The 6,821-nt window shown below is 42.0% G+C and overlaps 1 pseudogene; it reads left to right on the top strand.

Moving 5' to 3' along the window:
• Positions 1–242: 242 nt before the first annotated feature.
• On the top strand, positions 243–1,234 carry LOC116567709 (annotated as a pseudogene).
• Positions 1,235–6,821: the final 5,587 nt, after the last annotated feature.

Below are 6,821 nucleotides of genomic sequence, written 5' to 3'. Positions count from 1 at the left end.
TAAGTGATCACTTAATTTTGCTCCTGAAACTAATATTACACTACATGTTAACTAACTAGAATTTAAATAAAAACTTAAAAAATTTTAAAAAATAAAATAAAATTACCCTAAATATGTAAAAAAAAAAAAAGTACAAACTTTCAATTATAAGAGGAATACATTCTGAGGGCATAAAGTACAGCATGGTGACTATAGTTAAAAATATTGTAATGTGAGATTATCTGTGCTACCCAGGAAAGGGTCTATATGGTGGTGTCTGCGTTCCCATCATAACTTAAAGGGAAACTTTCACAATGTCCAGAGCCCTTGATGTCCTGCAAATGAAGGAGTAGAATGTCCTCAAATTCCCTGCAGCAGGGACTCACTTGGGTGGCACCAACCTTGACTTCCAAATGGAACGGTACAGCTACAAAAGGGAAAGTGATGGCATCTACATCATACATCTGAAGAGAACCTGGGAGAAGCTTCTGCCGGCAGCTTGTGCCATTGTGGCCATTGAAAACCCAGCTGACGTCAGTGTCCAGTCCTCCAGGAATACTGGCCAGCGAGCTGTGCTGAATTTTGCTGCTGCTACAGGAACCGCTCCCATTGCTGGAGGCTTCACTCCTGGAAGCTTCACTAACTGGATCCAGGCAGTCTTTGGAGAGCCGAGACTGCTGGTGGCTACTGATCCCAGGACTGACCACCAGCCTCTTAGAGAGGAATCTTATGTTAACCTGCCTATCATCGCTCTGTATAACACAGACCCTCCTCTTCACTACGTGGACATCACCATCCCTTGCTACACAAGGGAGCTCACTTAGTGAGTCTAATGTGTATGCTGGCCTGGGAAGTTCGGTGCATGTATAGCACCATTTCTCGTGAGCACCCCTGGGAGGTCCTGCCTGATCTCTACTTCTAAGAGATCCTGAAGAGATTGAAAAAGAAGGGCAGTTTGTTGCAGAGAACTCTGTGACCAAAGAGGGATTTCAGGGTGGATGGACTGTTCCAGCTCCCGGGTTCACTGCTACTCATAGTGAGGTTGAGTAGGTGCCCTCAGTGCCTAGTCAGCAGTTCCCTGCTGAAGACAGGAGCGTCCACCCTGACTCGGAAGACTGGTCTGCAGATGCCACTGCTCAGGCCACGGAATGGGTAGGACCAACCACTGAATGGTCTTAAGCCGCTTTTCCACAAAGGCAAACAAAATGGGAAGAGGGTTGATGGAAAATAAGCCGTTTCTCAAAAATAAAAAAAATACTGTAATGTGGGCCTCACTGGGTTAAGCAAAAAACTCTTGGTTGCTACGCAGGTCATGATCTCAGGTTGGAAGATCAAGACCCCCATAAAGCCTGTGCTGGGTGTGGAGCCTGCTTGGGATTCTCTCTCTACCTGTCTCCTTCTGCCCTCCCCCACACTCTTTCTCTAAAAATAAATAAATAAATAAATAAATAATTAAAAAAAATATTGTAATGTATACCTGAAATTTGCAAGAGAGTAGATCTTAAGTGTTTTCATCATATCAAAATAAATAAAAATGTGAGGTGATGAATGTGTTATTAACCTTATTGTGATAATCACTTCACAATGAATACACATTACACAGTACACTTACAGATATAATTTTTGTCAGTTATGCCTCTGTAAAGTTGTAAAAAGTTTTTGCAAATAAAAAGATGACAAAAAAGGAGAGAATTGTTATGAATGGAAAGAGGAAAATCACATCATTATAAGGAGAAAAGTGCAAACATGTTGGTAGTCATGGTTTTGGAAACACTAAAAATTTAATTTAATTTGATATTAATTTATCTGGTGGAGATAAAAACAGCGTTATGATGAATGATCTAACTTTTCTATATGTTTTTTGATTAGAATTATATTGTCACGTTGGGTATTAAGGGGAAATGTTTATCAATTTTCCCTCCTCATATACACACTATCAACGTAAGTGAGACTTTACTCATACTCATAACTCTACTCCTTGCCTGCCTTCCCCAAATAATCCTTACCATTGACTGAGAAATAACTTTACCCATTTAGACTGACCTTTAATTTTAAATGATAGGCATTACAAATCTAATTAGAGATTTAATTAAAATGTGACTTTACTAACCTCCGTGAGATGGATTTCTAAACTTCAGGAATAATATTAAAGTCTTTAGCTCATCAAAAACAATAAGTATGCTCATGAGACTTTCCAGAAGAAAAAATAATTTAATAAGCACCGTGAAACTACTTAGCTTGACTTCTATCCCTCAGCATTTTTTCTTGTTATCCTTTTTTAATATCTTCCTATCTAATTATCTATCTCCATTCCCTCTATCCCAAATTCATCTTCCATGTAGATCATCCCATTGGGGGACTCTTTGAAGAACACCCACTTGATCACATTATTCTCTAACCTTTGCCCTTAATATCCTTCAGAAGCTCCCTGTTACCCTCCAAATAAGTCTGAACCCTTTGTCATGGCATACAGGGTATTTCGTGGTCTTAGAGTCTGCCTATTTCCTCATTCTTACCCCTTTTTTGTTTCACACTGTACATTCATAGTAGATATAGCCACATCTGCCGCCTAAAGTTCCTAAGATGTGCTACTTTTTTTTTTTCCTCTGCCTTGGCATTTGCCATTCCTTTCCCCTGGAACACTATTCCAGGATAAGTTTCTCATCCTTTGAAAAACAGCTTGTACATTGCCTGCTGTTACCTATCATGACAGACCCTACTATGCCATGGGTTCACCACACCCTAATTCCTTTTCCCTCTGGAGTAGGTTAAAATGCTTTCCCAGGCTCCCTCAAAGCTCTGATTGTGAGCTTGTGTTCTGATGAAACCTGACCCCTAAAATCTCCTGGATGATATCCTGTTGTCTCCCTAGTTTCTGACCTTCTGACAGATGCAAAGGATTCAGTGGATGACTCCCAGGTCCTAGGGGATAGTGGAGCTACTAGATTAAGCAAGCCTGTTTACAGTTGGGCCATCTGACTAGGATCATCCACAAGGACTATGGCCTGAGCAAGGAATAAACCTGTATTGTGTGAGGTCCCTGAAGCTTATGGGTTGTTTGTTATTGCCATTATCCCACATCAAATAATAGACCTCCCTTCATGCCCTTTCCTCCAAAGACACTACCACTGGGACAAAGTTAAGTGTGAATAAAGCACCCATCTTCAGACTCAGACTAGGATTGGTTTATTGATTAAATAAGAAAGAGAAAGTTTCTTCCATCATAAAGTTCAGATTCGGGTTGGGAAGACAGCCAGTAAATAACAAAAATTTGAAGTGTAATTTTAGGTGATGCTAGTGCTGTGAAGCAAGATGAATTGCGGGGAGGGAATGGAGAATGAAGAGAGAGGGGTCCATTTTATAATGTAATCAGGGAAGGCTTTTTGAGGATATTGTACTGAGCTGGACAGGGTGGGGGATATGCCCCATGAAGATGAGAATACTAGAAAAGGGGATGGGAAGTTGAGGACCTTAGGTGGGTAGTAGTGTGGCTGCTTACAGCAGGGATTGCAACAACGGGAAGAAGACAAAGGAGGCCAGTATGGTGGGAGTAGGGTGAATGAGCAGAAGAGAGGCAAGATGGAGTTCAAGGAGGTGGGGAGGAGACTCCAATCGTGGAGATTCCCTTGTGGAAATCAGGAGTCACCGGGGGATCGTTTGAAATGATCGTTGAGAACATTGTGTGTCTTGGGTGTGGGCAGACCCCCACCTGGTTCCAGTGCCTGGGACCCAGTGTAGGCTCTCCCTCCAGTCCCTTCTGAGCAACGAGAGCCATAGGTAGATGCGTCGCAGCATATGTGGGATGCTTCGGTGCCTCCCTCATGTCCCAGCCTCACTTCGGATGCCATCTCACCTCAACTTTCTTGACATTTCATCCAATTATTTACAAAACTTTAAAAAAATATATTTTATTAAGCCTTTTTTGATATGTGGAAGGAAGATCTCAGTGTCTGGTCAACGAAACAACCAGAACCTGGGTTATATCTATTTTTCAGTGAAATTAGAAGCAAAGTCTTCAGTCAGAAATGAGAGTGGGAGTGTGGATGGGAGGGAGAAGGAGACTGCTTATTTTAGAGAGCATTCACTAGGGAAATGTAGGGTTTTGTTTTGTTTGTTTTTTTTTTAATAGGGTCAGAAGGGATTAAGCAGGGATCAGTCATTGTGTTGAGGATTGTGGCAAGGGAAGGATTAAAATATAGAGTCCTTCGGTAAGAAATATAGACTAGTTGGAGAAACACTAAGTAAGAGTAAGTAATTTAAAGGCTATGCTTCATTTTTTCAACCATTTATTTATTCAACAACAATTTACTGAAGATTAGAGTAGATAGCTAAAACACAGTCTCTGCTTAGAGTCTAATTAGGGTGATGGAAAAAATGAGCTCTTTAATAGAGGTCTACACACTAAGAAGGCAACGTATGGGTTTGTTAGAGGGAGCGTGTGGTCAAGAAGAGCTGTTGACAGAGGAGTTGAGCCTTGAAGGACATTTAAGAGACCCCAGGTTGAGGACTGGGACAGGCAGGTAGGCGCACGCAGAGTAACGAAAGACACCATGAAGAACCGAGAACATAATGTAACTCAGAGATGAGACAACTATTGGAGTTTGGTATGGTCAGGGAAGGCTGTAGTGGGAAGTGAGACTTGAATTTGGAAGGATCTGAGAGGAGGATCCTAGGGGGAGGAGTCCTTGGCTGGGAAGAGCATTTGTGACAGAGGTGGGGATACCGGTCAGGAGACGTGCCTGGTGTGCAGAGCCACCACCAGAAGCACCGTGTGTGTTACAGATCACCTTCTCCTCCCACAGAGTCGCAGGTGATGAGGTAGGGGAAAGGCTGACTGGGCTAGCGGGCTTCTATTGCCAAGGATCTCCAGGCTCTAACTCTGGTGTTCAATTGTCTTTGCATGAATATGAAAGGAAGCATTTTTCTCTTTGTCTGTTCTGGTCTCATCAAGCCATAGACCATTGTTTTTTATTTTTATTATGTTATGTTCATCATCACATAGTCCATCATTAGTTTTTGATGCAGTGTTCCATAATTCATTGTTTGTGTATAACACCCAGGCCTCCGTGCTATCCGTGCCCATTGTCAAACCTAGTGTAATTTCCTCAGGCATTTGAGATCATCTAGGGATGGACAAATATCCCTCAGGAGGGAAGCTAGGTGGCACCACGTTACTGCCCAGCCACTGATCTTTCAGAGACTAGGGCCCGCTGAGTGTTGAATACGTTTTGGTGAATGCAAAACTCTTTAGCAGAGCTTTGAGATAGATGGTCTGGAAGCCTTCTAGAGAAAGAAAAATCTGTTCTTTTGTGGTTTTTTTATGTAATGAATCACTTTATTTGGCTGAGAATTAGCTAGCTGGTGTGCCTGAATGATCCTGTGTGGGACATAATTCTGTTTGTAGATGGAGATGGTTCTGTATTTGGCTATTTGAGCAATTCTTTATTATACTCTGTAAGTAAAGCACTGAAGTGATCAATAATAGATCACAGTCTCCTTCTAAACTTTAAAAAGAAAAAAAAAAAGAAAAGAATGGTTTTTTTTTGTTCCTTAGTTAGAATTCAAAAGATGAAGATGGGAATTGAAGTTGCCTTCTTTTGCCGTGGAAGAATTAGGATTCCCCATCAAGGGCTAATGACAGCTAAATGAGTGTTTGCCTGCACAACCTGCTGCTGTTTTGATTTTCTCAAAGTTTTCTTTTCTGGGGAAAGTGGCACTGAGAGCTAGATGAATTTAATAACCCTTTCTACCTGATGTAGCCAGTCAGCAAGCTTCAAAAATTAAGGTGCTTGCCTTTGCGGCAGAGAGAAACCGGAAAGGTGTCTAGACATCCTCCACTAATAGAACACGTTGGTCTAAAACATGAATATACTGTGGAGGAAGTGCACAGGAGAACATAAAGCAAATTTATCGAACAGGGAATAACTTCTGCAAAGCTTTGCAGTTTACATGAGAACTTTGGATCCTGCCCCCCATTTTTCTCTTGACTCCCACTTTTTATTGTATGAAATTGTCTGTTGTCTAAGTTAGTAAAACTGAACAAAACATTTAATCCTCCTCCTCTCTAATACATCAATTTCAGAGTCACCTCTTGCAGGAAATCAAGGGGCTGCATGGGCCGTTGACTATAGATGTTAGTTTGGGGTCAGTAGGATGCAGCTGAGGTGAGCTAGGAATTCCCCAAGACCATACAACGTGAAGAGGTTGGGAATTCTACTAACTGTCCACTACTATTTGAAGGGTGGCAGGAAGTGGAGGAGCTCGGCAGGTCAGATGCCATCCTGGCTCACAGGGCAGAGTCAGTGGGTTGCAGATAAAGCCCAGAGTCCTATGGTGGTCATGGATTGAGTAGAAACTGGACTGGACAAGAGAAGAGAGACTGCAGGGGTACAGACTCTGAAAGGTACAGGATTGACCAGTGAAAACCATGTTATGTTTTCCATTCCTTCCTGGCCACATGCTGATGTAATTTTTACAAACCTGGAATTAAAACCATGCTTAATGAATCCTAAAGTCTCTTCCTAAAGGAGGTGAAAAAGTGATTGAAACCAAGATTTTATTTATTTATTTGACAGACAGAGATCACAAGTAGGCAGAAAGGCAGGCAGAGAGAGAGGGGAAAGCAGGCTCCTCACTGAGCAGAGAGCCCGGTGCAGGGCTTGATCCCAGGACCCTGGGATCATGACCTGAGCCAAAGGCAGAGGCTTTAACCCACTGAGCCACCCAGGTTCCCCAAAAGTGATTGAAACCAGCATCCTTTTTGACTTGCCCTGGATCGTAGTTTTATTGTCTTCATGAATAACTGCCTAGGTTATATTCCCAACATTGTATGAAAACACAGG

Source organism: Mustela erminea, chromosome 10 (assembly GCF_009829155.1).
Source record: "Mustela erminea isolate mMusErm1 chromosome 10, mMusErm1.Pri, whole genome shotgun sequence".
In the NCBI taxonomy this organism is placed as follows: domain Eukaryota; kingdom Metazoa; phylum Chordata; class Mammalia; order Carnivora; family Mustelidae; genus Mustela; species Mustela erminea.
This window is presented reverse-complemented; position numbering and strand designations above follow the sequence as displayed.